This window comes from Anolis sagrei, chromosome 1 (assembly GCF_037176765.1).
Source record: "Anolis sagrei isolate rAnoSag1 chromosome 1, rAnoSag1.mat, whole genome shotgun sequence".
Taxonomy (NCBI): domain Eukaryota; kingdom Metazoa; phylum Chordata; class Lepidosauria; order Squamata; family Dactyloidae; genus Anolis; species Anolis sagrei.
The window spans coordinates 305,295,161-305,310,951 of NC_090021.1; positions in this window are offsets into that span (position 1 = coordinate 305,295,161).

The window sequence follows — 15,791 nt, forward strand, 5'->3', positions numbered from 1 at the left end:
ACAGGGGTTTTAATGTCCACGAGGCCACAATATTGCTTTCCTTGCTTTAACCATGTGTCCTCAGTAGTGGTGTGTTTCTTATTCTAGAAAGTGGGATATTACATTCCCAATACTGTAGGAATCCGGCAGGCTTGATGAAATCAGGATCAGGCCTGTGGAGTGGGGATGGTGACGATGAGAGGAGAATGTAAGCTTTTGTGCCAATACAATTCTAGGCTGTATAAATAAGAATATAGTCTCTAGATTGATGGAATATCCTAGTTCCACTCTGTTCTGCCTAGGTCAAGCCTCGCCTGGAATACTGTGTTCAGTTCTGGCACCACAATTCAAGAATTATATTGAGTTGACATGCTAGAACATGTTCAGAAAAGGTGATCAAAATGGCAAGAGGTGTTGAAACCATGTCCTCTAAAGAGGAGGTTAGGTGGCTGGGTTAGTTTAGCTTCAGAGGTGACATGATAGCCATGTTTAAACATTTGAAAGGATGTCATATTGAAGATAGAGCTGTGTTGTTTTCTGTTGCTTCAGAAACTAGAATACAGAGCAATGGTTTTAAATAATAGAAAAATATATTCTACCTGAATATTAGGAAGACCTTCCTGAGCTTCCTCAACAGTGGAATATGCTTCCTTGGAAAGTGGTGGAGTCTCCTTCTCTGGAGGATTTTAAACAGAGACTGGATGGTCATCTATCAGGGGGAGCTTTGATTGTGTGTTCTGCATGGCATGAGGTTGGACTGGATGACCCTTGTTATCGCTTTCAGTTCTATGGTTCTACTCATTAGAGTCACTGCAAGAAACGAACGCGTGCTACAACTTCTAGTGGCTCAGATTTGGAGCCCTGTCTTCACCATTCATGGCTGTTGTTTGCCCTGCTGCGTCTGTATAGAAAAGCTGAGTACAAAGACAGGTATATTCACACAGCACATGGAAATGGTACAGCATGTGGCTTACTGTAATTCATTAATTAATATCTTTTTTATAACAAAATTTCAACATCTTACAACAAAGGTAAAGCAAGAAAGTGCTAGAAATCCAATGATTAAAAAAGTTAGAACTTAAGCTCTCATATTAAAACACCTTCAATATAAGTATTATAACACATTTGAAAACATTGCAGAAGATAGAAATACATCTTACCACACATAAAGGGGATGATGTGATAGGTTCTTTTGATTATGTATTTATTCCAGAAGTTGGGCAGTGTATAAATTTTTTAAAAAGGTGGTAATAAAAGATAAAGATTTCCTCTTGACATTAAGTCTAGTCGTGTCCGACTCTGGGAGTGGTGCTCATCTCCATTTCTAAGCTGAAGAGCTGGCATTGTCCCTAGACTCCTCCAAGGTCATGTGGCTGGCATGACTGCAGGGAATGTAATTACCATCCCACCGAAGCGGTACCTATTGATCTACTCATATTTGCATGTTTTTGAACTGCAAGGTTGGCAGAAGCTGGGGCTAACAGCGGGAGCTCATCCTGCTCTCCAGATTCAAACCGCCAACCTTTTGATCAGCAAGTTCCGCAGTCAGCAGTTTAACCCACTACACCATCAGGAATTACATTAACTAATAGTATTCTTGTGAGCTAGCATGGCATAGTAGTTTGTTTGCTGGACTGCAACTCTGGAGATCAGGGTTTGTTTGGTTGATGACTCAGCCATGAAAACCTAGTGGGTGCCCAGAATGTCCTGTCTAAGGTCACCTTAAAGTCGCCATAAATCAACATGACACGAAGGCACACAACAACAACAACAACAGAAATCCTGACTTATTTTGAAAGAATCATAAAATCTCCAAAATGGGAATACAGTACACATATACAGTACACCTTTATGATTGTAACACTTCCTTTTCAACTAAAACGTCCTCACTTTGAATTCTGGTTTGGATTTTTTTCTCCTTCACTTTTCAGATTACAGAATTTCCTCTATACTTACATCTGTGTTGCCCAGGCCCCTTCCACGCAGCTGGAAAAAATCCCACATTATTTGCTTGGAACTGGAATATATGGCAGTATGGACTTAGGGTTCTTCCACACAGCCTTATAACCCAAAATATCAAGGCAGAATAACCCACAATATCTGCTTTGAACTGGGATATCTGAGTCCACACTGCCATATATTCCAGTTCAAAGCAGAAAACATTGGATTTTAGTCAGCTGTGTGGAAGGGGCCTCAGATAAACCAGTTCAGAGCTGATATTGTGGGATTTTCTGCCTTGATATTCTGGGTAATATGGCTGTGTGGAAGGGCACCTAGTTTCTCCTTGTTTAGTTGTGGAACAGATGGCTGGTGCCTGCCTGGAGGCTTCCTTAAAGAGGATCATGAGTTCAACTCACTTGAGACACTCTGAAAGAGAAGAAAAAATGTGGCAAGCTCATTAAACCCTCAATGATCCTTTTCTATTTTAAGTACAACTTGAATAATTTACTCTCTCTTTTTTTGTTGACAGTTCTCAAAATTGCCCAGTGGTGCTGTTGGCTGGGTTGCTGTCCCAAATAATACCTTTTTCCAAGCTTTGATTTTAAGTAGCGGCTCCAATCTCATGTTCTGCCAGTTATTCTTGCAGATTTCAGGGTGGGCTGAGACTCTGATAAATTCTAAACAACAACACTTTTTAAGAAACTGAATAATATTACTGTTGGTTTTTTCCCCCCCAAATGAGATATTGTGAGAAACTCTGTTAAACAGGAAAAATATTGTTCTTGAGCTAGGGAACAAATACCACTGTTGCACAAACATCTGAAATCATCAGGGGTTTGTTTCCAAAGATCTGATTATTATTTAACACAGTAGATACTCAAAAGCAAGGGATGAAATATCACTCAGCCTCTAGCAACTTTCCCCCCCTCTATATACACACACTGGGGTATCCAAATACTAGTATATTCATAAGAATTAGTAGACAAGAGATGAGAACTGACAGAGCCCAAATCCTACATGGTAAACAACATTCAAAATTGGAAACTCGGAGTACAGCTTTTGAAAAAAGTAACTCATTTAAACTCAGGGTATTATTATGCTAAAGAATAAAGTTGATATATGGTGTTTCTATTCTGTGAAAAAAACCCTGTGATAAGTTTACCTTGCAGTGATTCCCAACCTTTTTTTGACCAGGGACCACTTAACCAGGGACCACATTAGTACCAAAAGGGTTATGAATCAGTTTTTGGTCAAGTCTAGCTTTGGTTTGTTATTTGGGGGTGCTGATTCAGAATATTGCATTGGATAGACCACATCAGCTCTAGTTTCTGACATATGCCACCCAGTAGTTGCCATCTGCTCTCCCACAGAAACCATATTTCATAACCCTCAGAACTATAAGAAGGTTTTGCGAGACCAGTTGCTCTAGTTGCAGCACTGTAGGAATGGTGAAGTCAAGGACCATGTTTTAGTTTTTGCGGACCACTGTTGGTCCACAGGCCACAGGTTGGGAACGACTGCCTTATGGTCATCTTAAGTCAGAAATGACTTGAAGCCACACAACAACAACAACAACAACAACAACAACAACAACAACAACAAATCTTGAAACTTGGACAGCTCCTTAAATGTTGAAGTTGAAACCCAGGGCCTTTCCACACAGCCCTATATCCCAGGATATCAAAGCAGAAAATCCCACATTATCTGAGTGGGGACTCGGATAACCCAGTTCAAAGCAGATATTGTGGGATTTTCTGCCTTAATATCCTGGAATATAGGGCTATGTGGAAAGGCCTCCAGAGTGGGTTCACTGCATACTGGCATCAGAGTCACCAATTGCCATTATGAAAGATAAATATAACACCAGAAATATCTCATATACTTTTGTAAGTGCCTGTTTTGTTTTGTTATGCTCTAAACCTAACTTACTGATTCTGAAAGAACTTACTTCCCTGGATGCTTCCAGTTAAGACCTTTATCGGACAACTCCTCTGCTGAATTTCCAAAAATTTATCAAGGATTCAGGGCTCTTCCACATAACCCTATATCCCAAAATATCAAGGCAGAAAATCCCACAATATCTCCTTTGAACTGGGTTATCTGAGTCCACACTCAGATAATGTGGAATTTTCTGCCTTGATATTCTGGGATATAGGGCTGTGTGGAAGGGCCCTCAGATAACCTTATCTTCATTCTGTAAGACTGTTTTCCCACTGCTCCTTCCATTATATTTTTGTCAGAAGAAAAATCTGCTAAATAAAAAAGGATAGAATAGCTGTGATTGCATGCTAAGAGCGCTGTGTCTGGCAGGACCCCAAGGTAGCATGTCTAAAATGCAGGCTTATTGTACATGCTGACATCTATTGGAACCAAAGGGAACCACAGTTAATTAAAATACTGGCTACCAGAATTAACAAACTCCAAAATCAGGACAGTAAATAAAGAAAAAAATACTAAAAGAAAAATACAGAGGAATTCCAAAGAAGAAACAATCACCACCCAACAAAGGTTGCCTCCCGGCAGGAAGTAGCCAGGCCTAGAAGCTGCAAGGCCATTCAATGCTAACCAAGGTGGCCAATTGCATCATTCACACTTGCCTCAAGCAAACAAGAGTTCTTTCTCCCACCCTGGACATTCCACAGATATATAAACCCCACTCGCCTAGTTTCCAACAGACCTCCCAACCTCTGAGGATGCCTGCCATAGATGTGGGCGAAATGTCAGGAGATAATGCTTCTGGAACATGGCCATACAGCCCAGAAAACTGAAAGCAACCAATTATAAATTACTTTCATACCTTTAAAGAATGAGATATGGCCTGCTTTTGGTTGATGGGATAGTCAAGTTAATTAGGGTTGTTGTTGTGTGCCTTCAAGTCGTTTCAGACTTAGAGCGACCCTAAGTCTAAAGTTTAGGCACCCCAAACTTTAGGGTTACTCTAAATATGAAATGACCAGGCTGGGTAAATGACCTTGGAGGGCCGCATCTGGCCCACGAATCCTAGTTTCGGGACCCTTGCTCTAGCTGAAAGATTCAAAGATAATGCAAAATTCCAAATCATATTATATTATCAGATTTTGCATCAGAAAATAACTTTAGAAAATAAATAGATGTAGAAGACTGTAGAAAAGTCATGTATCATCTATTTATTTATTTATTTATTTATTTATTTATTTTACTTTATTTTTATTCAACCTGTTTTGCAATATAGGGATTCAAGGCCACTTCACTAACTCAGAAAATTTACTTACAAATTCTAGAATCCCTGAACCAGAATGGTCACTGACAAATGCAGGTTGGGATTTTCTGGAAGCTACAGTTTCAAAAACATCCTTTTCCAAATTCTGATACCAATTCCCATTTTACCCATGTGCATGGTATGGGAATTCTTGTTTCTCTATAATCATGTGCATTGGAGTGAATACAACAGGAGAACTTGAATGTACTGTTCGAGCTGGTAGTTGATATACACCTTCAAAGGTGAGTAAACATTCAAAGGACTTTGTTTATCTGCCTTTGCAACACCTGGGTTGTTTGGACAGCTGGATGAGTAGGGCACACTTGTTCTGGGTTTTTTTTTTTTTTTTACCTCCAAGTTCAAGTTTGAGAGTGAGTTTCTCCATTCTGGAAGCTGTCAGAATGTCTCTGCTGATCTGCCACTAGTTGAACTCTGAAGACCAGAGTTCAAATCACTATTGCCAAGCTGGAATGTGTCCAGAGGAAGGTGACTCAAATGATCAAGGGTCTGGAGAACAAGCCCTATGAGGAGCAGCTTAAATAGCTGGGCATATTTAGCCTGAAGAAGAGAAGGCTCAGAGGAGACATGATAGCCATGTGTAAATCTGTGAAAGGAAGTCATCGGGAGGAGGGAGCAAGCTTGTTTTCTGCTGCCCTGGAGACTAGGACGCAATGGAACAATGGCTTCAAACTACAAGAAAAGAGATTCCATCTGAACATTAGGAAGACCTTCCTGACTGTGAGAGCTGTTCAGCAGTGGAACTCTGTGGTGGAGGCCCCTTCTTTGGAAGCTTTTAAACAGAGGCTGGATGGTCATCTGTCAGGGGTGCTTTGAATGCAATTTTCCTGCTTCTTGGCAGGAGGTTGGACTGGATGGCCCATGAGGTCTCTTCCAACTCTATGATTCTATGATTCTATGCTCCTACTCCAAATTGCTTATGAACAAGTTAAAAAGCTCTGGCCCAAATACAAATCCCAGAATAACCCTGTTATTCACATCACTTCACTGTAAGAACGAACTACTATCTACTTCCTCTTTAGCCAGGTTTTGATTCATTATAACACTTCTATAAAGTCTCTTGGAAAAAGAATCTCCCTGTTTAAATAAAAAATATCTGAGTTAGGAATCTGCAAAAGTTGGTGGGGTCATGTGTTGTCCACCTCAGAACGGTCCATAGGGCAAAAGATACTGGAAAGTGGCAGCAAGATATTTGAAGAGACAACTGTGTGCACATAGTTTAGGGCTGCTTAATCTCTGGGTATCTCTAGTTTCTCTCCAGGTGAGATATCTCCAGGTGAGAGACAAGCATACAACTTCTCCAGTTTTGGTGGGAAAGAGGCAGTGGCTCTGTGCAATCTCAGCTTCAGCTAGTAGAGCAGCAGCTTGCTTTAATTTGGAAGGCTTCATTGATTTTGTTGCACTAATATGCAAAGACTTGTCACCAAGTCTAGTTAACTTTCTCTCCTCTCTCACATCTTTGTGGTGTGAGGGCTCACCCTTCACTCTGCTTTATGTCCTCATCTTTGGACTCAACGCCTTGCTAAGGAAAAGCAGCTTCCAGTGGGTCAGCACCAACACGCAGTTAATTTTGGATTAGAATTAGATGTTCCTTATAGCATTGTTCTAATTATTTTTTTTCGTGTCAGGAGCGACTTGAGAAACAGCAAGTTGCTTCTGGTGTGAGAGAATTGGCCATCTGCAAAGATGTTGGCCAGGGGATGTCTGGATGTTTTGATGTTTTACCATCCTTGTGGGAGGCTTCTCTCATGTCCCGCATGGGGAGCTGGAGCTGACAGAGGGAGCTCATCCACACTCTTCCCGGATTCGAACCTCCGACCTGTTGGTCTTCAGTCCTGCCAGCACAAGGATTTAACTCATTGTGCCACCAGGGGCTCATGTTCCAAATGTGAATAAATTATTCATATTGCCTTGATTTGGAAATAGTTTCTTTACTTACAATTTATATGTTAATAATTTGCTAATGGCTCCCCTTTTTGCCACAAATTTGTAACCATTTTGCATGCAGATTTCTCATAGCACTTTATTCTGTCAACAATCTATTAGTAGGCACAGCAAAGATGCGGGCAGGTTAATCCCTCCATCAAGGATTCCCAGGGAAATCTCTGGCAGAGAAGCCTCAGAGCACCTCTGAGCTCCAACAGGGAAGATGTTTAACCCTCTCTTAACCCCATCTTCTCATGATTCTGAAATATAATTCAATACATGATTTTAATTATTTTAGTTTATAGTTAGATGTTAGTGTTTAGTTATTATGTTTTTTCTTTCTATATGTATGTCGGCATTGACTTTTTGCCATTAATATGTTGTAAACTGCTTTGAGTTCCCCCCGGGGTGAGAAAGGCAGTATATAAATATAGTAAATATGATTTGATTTTATAGTAAATATGGGATCATAAAGAAAAGAAGGACTCCGGAGATGGGGAACACAATGGGTAGCACAACAGGGAAAAGGAGAAGAAATAATTATATGAATTGTAGAAATTGTTATTTGTAACAAAATGAATAGAAATGTAATAATAAATAAATAAATACATTTACTAAAGGATTTTGATTTTAATATAGTTTGGGATACAGTTTCTTCTGGATCTTCCCAGAGCCTTCAGCGACTTTAATACTGAAGAACTTTAAAAGATCAGAAAAATATTTTAAAAATAAAGGAAAATTTTTATAGATTGCTTCGAGTTTGTATGGCCATGTTCCTGAGGCATTCTCTCCTGATGTTTCACCCACATCTATGGCAGGCATCCTCAGAGGTTGTGAGGCAACCCAATGATACCGGCCATGAAAGCTTTTGGCAACACAAAAATCATATATCTTGCTTGAGTCCCCCCTAGGTGGTTGAGAAGGGTGGGGTAGAAATGCGTGAAAAAATAAATAAATAAATAAATAAATAAATAAATAAATGAAGTCTCATTGATGTCTATAAATAATTAGGGAGGAGGACGGCATAGCTCGACAACATTATTATTATTATTATTATTATTATTATTATTATTATTATTTTTAAAGGTGTGGTGTGATAAGGCTCTCAATCTCAGATTTTGATCCAGAAACTTCAAGATCAGGGATGATTCCAAACTGGCCATCCTAGTACAGCTCGCTTTGTGTCTTGAAGCTGTTCTCTTGATGTGCTAGCTCATCATCATTGATGAAAAAAGATTAGCCTGCTTAGTCCATAAAAAGGGAGTGTGTGCATAATTTCATTCTTTGCTTCAGGCTACAAAATCTCCTGGCTCAACACTGCTGTCAGCTTTGCTCCATTTCCCTTGCCAACCAATATTGTATTTGAGAAAATGCTTGGATTAGACAGATATCCTTAGGGGTTATTGTCTTAGAGCGTTGTTCAGGGTCCTTAACTGGAAGACACACAGGTCTCTAGAAGGCAAATTTGAAGAGAAAAAGACGCACACAGACCTAAATATACTTTCTCTTACTCTGGACTTTATCACACAATTGTGCTAATGAATAGGTGTGATATCAAAGGTTCTCAACATGGTGTGCATCCACTATAAACAATAACACAACTATAGTAGAATACTGAGTTTGTGCAATAAAGTCTCCAGTCTCCTTTTATTATTATTTTTCCTCCTGGTTCCATTCCAAGGGTGAGGATGGCTTTCATTCTCTTTATGCTGAGTAACAAGAATTGTGTGTAACTTGGCTTCTGTCTCTTTTGACCAAAAACAAAACACAGTGCCCTTGCTGTATCAATGTGCCATGGAAGCAGAAGGTTAATATAGTCCATTGACCCACGATGGTCTCTACAGAGGATAACTTTCATATGAATGAAGATTGATATCCTGTATCACTCTAATTAACATTGATGTGGTGGGATTGAGTACTTCTGGGGTATCTGCTCAAGGAGGCCAGTAAGGAAATGTACTTTATGATTAGCAATGAAATGTTTGTGATGCCGAGGTCGGCCCAGACATCTGCTTTCCAGCTGATACGACCAGCTGCAGGGAGTTCCGCAGTTCCTGGATGCTCAGTTGGGTCAACACTGATGAAATGTGCCCCAGCAGCAGCCTCATCCAGGGACTCTTTGCAGCCTTGAGCTCTCTTCTTTCACTTCTTTCACCAGCCTAAACAATGTAACATAACCCTAAATAAAGACTAATTGAATTGTAATTGAATTGTAACCTTCACCTCTTCATAGTGATACATTGTGTCTATTTCCTGGCTCACAAGTATCTAATGCATGAATTTATCCTTTTCCGGCCCGCGGGCAACCGCCAGCCCATCTGGGATGCCTTCCAGGCGTCCCAGGGAGGCCGAAACTGCATTTCTTTAAACAGTGGATACTGAAACCCCTCGGGTCCCCGTATCCACGAGTTGACGAAACGACTCCATTTTGGTTCCATATTTTTCCTAGTTCAATTCTAACACTATCTGCTATCTCACTTTTTGGATTTCAGGCTCCTGCGCTCTGGGAAAAACCTTTTTATTTTTGAGAATATATTTTAAAAGGAAAACAGCTGATTGTCAAACTGAGCCTTTTGCTGCTGCGCTGCTCCCGTTGTCGCTGCTTCCTCGTCCTTCTGGAATCCCAGGACTTGATGTGGTCATCCCATGAGGCCGTCGGGGAGTGGATCTGCCACCTGGTTCCAGACCTTGAAGGGAGTTGTAGTTCTCCAAGGACCAAAGGACAAGCTTCAGCCCCAGTAATGCAAAGCTTCATATCTTGGCTCAGTAGAATCGCCCAGCCTCTCTTTATGATTTTTGAACCTTTTTGCCACACATCAAGGACTTTTTTCCCCCCTTCATGGGCATACTTTCGCCTATGGACCTTCCGAAAATGAACTATGGACTTATATTGAGCCATGATCAAGGCTCCTATAAATTTCTCTATGGGACACTGGGGGGAGGGTAAGTGGTATATTTTCTGTATCGTGATTTCTATATTTTCATATTTTCTTCCTGTGTCTGACCTTTTCCTGGCCCTTTTGCCCCATTCCCCTTTTGGAAAAAAAATGTGTAAAAATGTAGGGAAGCCGCCCTGGCCCTGGAAAGGAAAGGAATTACCAGTTGAAAGAACCTTTATCAAAAGACACTCTTTGCATGGACAATAACAAAGGACCATGGCCTCTGGCCTCGGAGGTCTTGACCACCAGAGGAAATGGCCGATTGGCAAACTTTGATTATATCACAATGGGACAGAGGGGAGCCTTCGGAAAGCTGCACTTCTTCCTGATCTGCCACCTATTCAATCTCTCTCACTAAAACATCCCCCTAAATTTCCCCCATTGTTCCTCTGTCTTGACATGGAAGAAAATCCGGATTATGGCGGTATCACCAGATATCAATGTTTATTGCAGCCATTCAGAACAATAGTCTGGCTAGCTCATAGGCCTTTAGGACTCACCAGCCCCTTGAACATTTCCTGAATTTCCATAATCCACTCAAGAATGCATTGTATTCCCTTGTCCCGCCTCCCTCTCTCCTGATTCGCTGAAGCGCCGAGGCAGTAGAAGCCCTATGATAGGCCCAGGCGTGCAGTAGAAGCCTTGTGATTGGCCCAGGCACTCGAGAGGCGGCCGAGCCTCCTCCCAGCTGTTGAAGCACCAGCCAATCACCTTCAAGCTGGGCGGAGGGTGGGGAGCGGGAGATTCAAACCAGAAAACTCTGTTTTTCTATAAAAATGGCTTTTATTTGAACTCATGCATGCTGTAGTAGAATCTACCTTTAAGACGACAAGGCCGAAGCCTGCATAACAGTAGCTGTCATCTTGGAAGGCAGGCAGAGCAGGAGGAGGAGTCAAGCTGACTCCTGATTGGGTATAGCAATTGGGGGAGGAGTTGGTTGAGAGAGGGAAAATAAGCTGTCAGCTCTTGACAGAGAGAGAGAAGTGTCTTGACATCAGACAAGGAAGGTTGTGATTTTAAGATAGGAAGCTACAGTAGGGATCTGACAGGGAAAGAAAGTTTTAAGTGAGCCTTAAGAATAGGGAATAAGCAGCAGACAAGGGCCAAGGTTACTGTTTTGATAGGATTAGTAACAGAAAAACTTGTCTGATTATACTGAGTAAAAGTATAAGAGAGCTTATTAGCCCTGTGGGGGGGAGACAGACAGGAGTCTGTTCTCCAAGTGTTACTGTTTCTAAAGATAGAGCAGTGTGTTTAAGGGATCTCACAGTTGATAAATGCTTTAATGTCAGTGGAACTACTTGCTTAAGTAACTAAGTCTCTCCAGCTGAATTACGCTTCTGTACCCCTCATGCTATGAGGTGATATTTGTTCCAAGTTCAATAAACTCTTTCTTAGTTCACTGTTAACTGGTGTATGCCTCAGTCTATCCATTTCCTCAGAACTCACTCTGTCAAACCATTTCAAAGTCCAGTCAGCCAGTGAAGAAGCTATAGAAGAATAAGGGCAAACACACCTTACCTATAACACATTCACACCTTTGGTTCCTCAGGCCAATAATTCTGAGGTGGTGGCGGCTAATACTACCAGCAACATCGGTCATTTATAATATTTTATTCTCCCTTGCCTTGAGGGGCAGAGGTGGGATTGATTGTTTGTCCACCCTGCCCAGACAGCCTCAAATTTTGTTATATTGGTGGCAGCGGTGGGATTCTTTGTTCCCCCCTGCCCTAGATATCTTTAACTTCGCTATACATGCTTAGCTTGGTGAAATATTGCTGCTCTGCATCCTTTTCAGCTGAATTGCTAATAAATCATCTCAGTGGTGCTTCCTTCAACCTTGGTGAGATTCTTTTTGGGAACCTAGGGAAAAACAATTATTTTAAAAATTGGGCTTCTTTTTGCTCACCATTGTAGCGATCCCACTTTGGTGGGGCTGCAGGGGCTCTCCTTCTGGATCAGACCTTTTTAAATTCCCTATTGACTTCATTTGAAGATAAAGTTCTGAAACAGAAAAACAGAATTTGAGAAAGTTACTTTTGGACTATAACCCCAGGCAGCATGGGACTTTTAGTTGAATAAATATTTTTTCTGGGCCCTGCAGAAAAGGACAGTCATAATATACATACAAAAAGTAGAAAGGCAATAAATCAAGATATGGATTTGTTTGATTGGTTTTTTTTAAAAAACAAGAGCTACATTGTGAGTCATGTTACCCCTCTATTCTGCTTTGGTCATACCACACCTGGAATGACATTGTGTCCAGTTCTAGGAACCGCAGTTGAAGGGAGATGTTGACAAGCTGGAATGTGTCCAGAGATCAAGGTTCTGGAGAATAAACCCTATGAAGAGTGGCTTAAAGAGCTGGGCATGTTTAGCCTTCAGAAGAGAAGGTTGAGACATGATGAGGCCCATGTATAAATAAGTGAGGGGAAGTTACAGGGAGAAGGGAGCAAGCTTGTTTTCTGATGCCCTGGAGACTGAGAACAATAGCTTCAAACTACAGGAAAGAAGAACACCTGAACATGAGGAAGAACTTCCTAACTGTGAGAGCTGTTCAACAGTGGAACTCTCTGCCCCGGAGTGTGGTGGAGGCTCCTTCTCTGGAGGCTTTTAAACAGAGGCTGGATGGCCATCTGTCGAGGGTGCTTTGAATGCGATTTTCCTGCTTCTTGGCAAGGAGCTGGACTCTTCCAACTCAATGATTCTATGATTCTATGATTCTTTTATATCATTCATTTTCCAAGATTTCAATTCCTTGGCCTCCTCAGCTATAAAGACTGTGTGCTTATACAAAACATGGCTTGTTCAAGTTTTAACTTTCAAATATGCTGTTTTCTAACCTTTCCATGCTTGCCTCTTCTCTCATTCTGCTCCTTTGACCCCACTGGACATGTAAGGAAATAGGATGCATTATATGCTCAGTTTTTTGTTTGCTATGGAACTAGAATTATCCCTTTATTCTCAGCTTCACATCACTGCCTCCAAAAGCAGTCCCTGGTGGTGCAATGGGTTAAACTCTTGTGCTGGCAGGACTGCTGATAAATAGGTTGGCGGTTCGAATCTGGGGAGCGGGGTAAGCTCCCTTCTGTCAGCACCAGCTTCCCATGTGGGGACTTGAGAAAAGCCTCCCATAGGATGGTAAAACATCCAGGCATTTTCTCAAGTTGCTCCTGACATGAAAAAAAAAAACGGTCTCCAAATGTTTTAGACTTTGAAAGCACTCTGCAATTTAGAGCCTTCATTTGATTCTGTTCTGTAGAGAAACCTGGCAAATTTCCTTGGTTAAGTTCCTGAACTTTAAATAGGAGTCTGTAGTTTTCTGTTAATGTGTCTTCAGTCATGCCAGGCAGAGGTATAGTCTTTGAATTTCATTATGTCCCACCAGAGTTTTGGCAGCCAGGAAAACTGCTCAAATCTATTTGAAATTCCAGGTTGTATTGGGTGTGGGTACATGCAAAATGAGGACATTGCCCTCATTGCTTCTTCGCTCCACAACTTAAAATTTTAGTTGGATATTTAGAAATAATGTTCAGACTTGCAAAAAAAAGGGGGGGGGATACAAAGTTGCTAAAGGAATGTGAACGCAGCAACTGCAACCGTTCTGTGGGTGAATGGTTTTAAATGTTATTTTTTTGTAGTGCTTGAAAATTGAGGACTGAAGGAAGTTTTCATTGGGAGGGTGTAGAATTCTAATGGGAACAAGCAGAAGGTGGCTTGCACTTTCTAACCATGTTTGTGAGCCAGAAGGCCAAGATATTTTGCTGCTTGAGGAAAGAACAGAAGCAAATCTGATCTCACTACTGGTCAAGACTCACAACAATGAAGGTTAACCTATTTTGATGTATGAGTCACAAAACCCATCTCGCTGACAAGAAAAAAAAATCCATTAGATCACATCCAGCTGGCTGCCTGTTGGCAATTTCCCAAGTCGGCTGCCTGCTGGTAATATCCCAAACTTTTTTTTGGGGGTGGGGTGGGGTGTAGAACTAGGATCAAACCTTTGGCTAATAAATAATGCAATGCAAAGAATAATTAAAGAACATGTGCAATGACAATTCAGAATGGGTATCTATATGATTTCTGGATCATGGTATTTTAATGTTTATACTTGGTTGATTTTCTGCTTGTCTGTTTAAATTTTGTGTATGTGTTATTTTTCAGGGTTTTAATTGCTTTTAAGTTCATAGTTATATGTAGTAATTAGTTATTATGATTTCTTTGTGTACTTACTTAGGCGATCCCTTATTGTCCAAGTAGGACAGTCTTCCAGGATCAGTGTACTGGCAGTGGGTCCATAGGTGACTGTGGAGCCCTATTCTTGATCTGTATTGGGGGCATTGGTTTCCAGGTGGAAGGCGGTTCCAGTCGGAGTTGGCTTGGTGCGCCTTTCTCTTTTTCATCCTCTATTCGTGCCTCTTCAAATTCTACAGCACTGCTGGTCACAGCTGATCTCCAGGTGGAGCACTCAAGGGCCAGTACGTCCCAGTTCTCAGTGTCTATGCCAGAGTTTTTAAGGTTGGCTTTGAGCCCATCTTTAAATCTCTTTTCCTGTCCACCAACATTCCATTTTCCATTCTTGAGTTCAGAGTAGAGCAACTGCTTTGGGAGGCGGTGGTCGGGCATCTGGGCAATGTGGCTGGTACAGCGGAGTTGATGGCGGAGGCCCATTTCTTTGTGTACTCCTGGAGGTGCCCCACTTGCCCAGCTCCTCCTCCTCGCCTGCTTCCTCCTCCTTCTCTTCCTCACTCTTATTATTATTATTATTATTATTATTACTTTATTTGTACCCCGCTAGCATCTCCCGAAGGATTCGATGCGGCTTACAATAGACCGAAGCCCAACACAATACAACAATACAACATCTAGCAAATAAAAACAGTTAAGCAGAAAAACAATAACAATGGCAATACGACAAGACATTATTAAAAACTCTCCCCTGCAGATGGGAGCCCTTCCGGGTTGAAAGCGGGAAAAGGAAGGGAAGGATGATGGAAAGATCTAGAGAGGCAAATGGAAGGGGGAGGGTCAGGAGGGAAGACCCGCGTGACATCACGAGACCTACCCCGGTGCAGGGAAAGAAAGGCAGGAGAGGCGTCAAACTCCCTAAAAAGAAAATGGTGTCAAAATATAGTCAGTGGATGAATACACACCAAAAATGAAAGTAGGACTTGCACAGCAGCTGTTTGAGATGCTACTTGCCAACATGAGATTGTGTGTGTGTATATATATATATATATATATATAGAGAGAGAGAGAGAGAGAGAGAGAGAGGGTCCCTGCTTTGCGAATTTTCACTTTTTGCGGGTGGTCCTGGAACGTAATACCCGCGATAAGTGAGAGAACACTGTAGTAAATTGTAAACTGCCTTGAGTCCCCCTAGGGTTGAGAAAGGCGGTATATAAATTTGGTAAATAAATAAATGGAATCCCCTAGACAACATGGCTACTCGCTGAGAGATTCTGAGAACTGTAGTCCCTTATGTCAGTTCTAATACCAAAAGTTTTCCAAGTTCTGCTTTGAGGAAGCTGCATCCTGAGTTTTCCTAAAGTGTCTTTCTGGAGACAGAATTCTAAAGCAGATGGACCTTGATCTGATCCAACAAGGCAATGTTTATGCTTATCAGTGAACATGCACTTGTAATTACTGTGCAGATGTTTCAGAGCCAGCAATAGACTGACCAGTTTGTGACTGTTTCACAACCTTTACCCTTGCTCTGTCATATTCCTCCACATGGCTTGGAGTTTGTA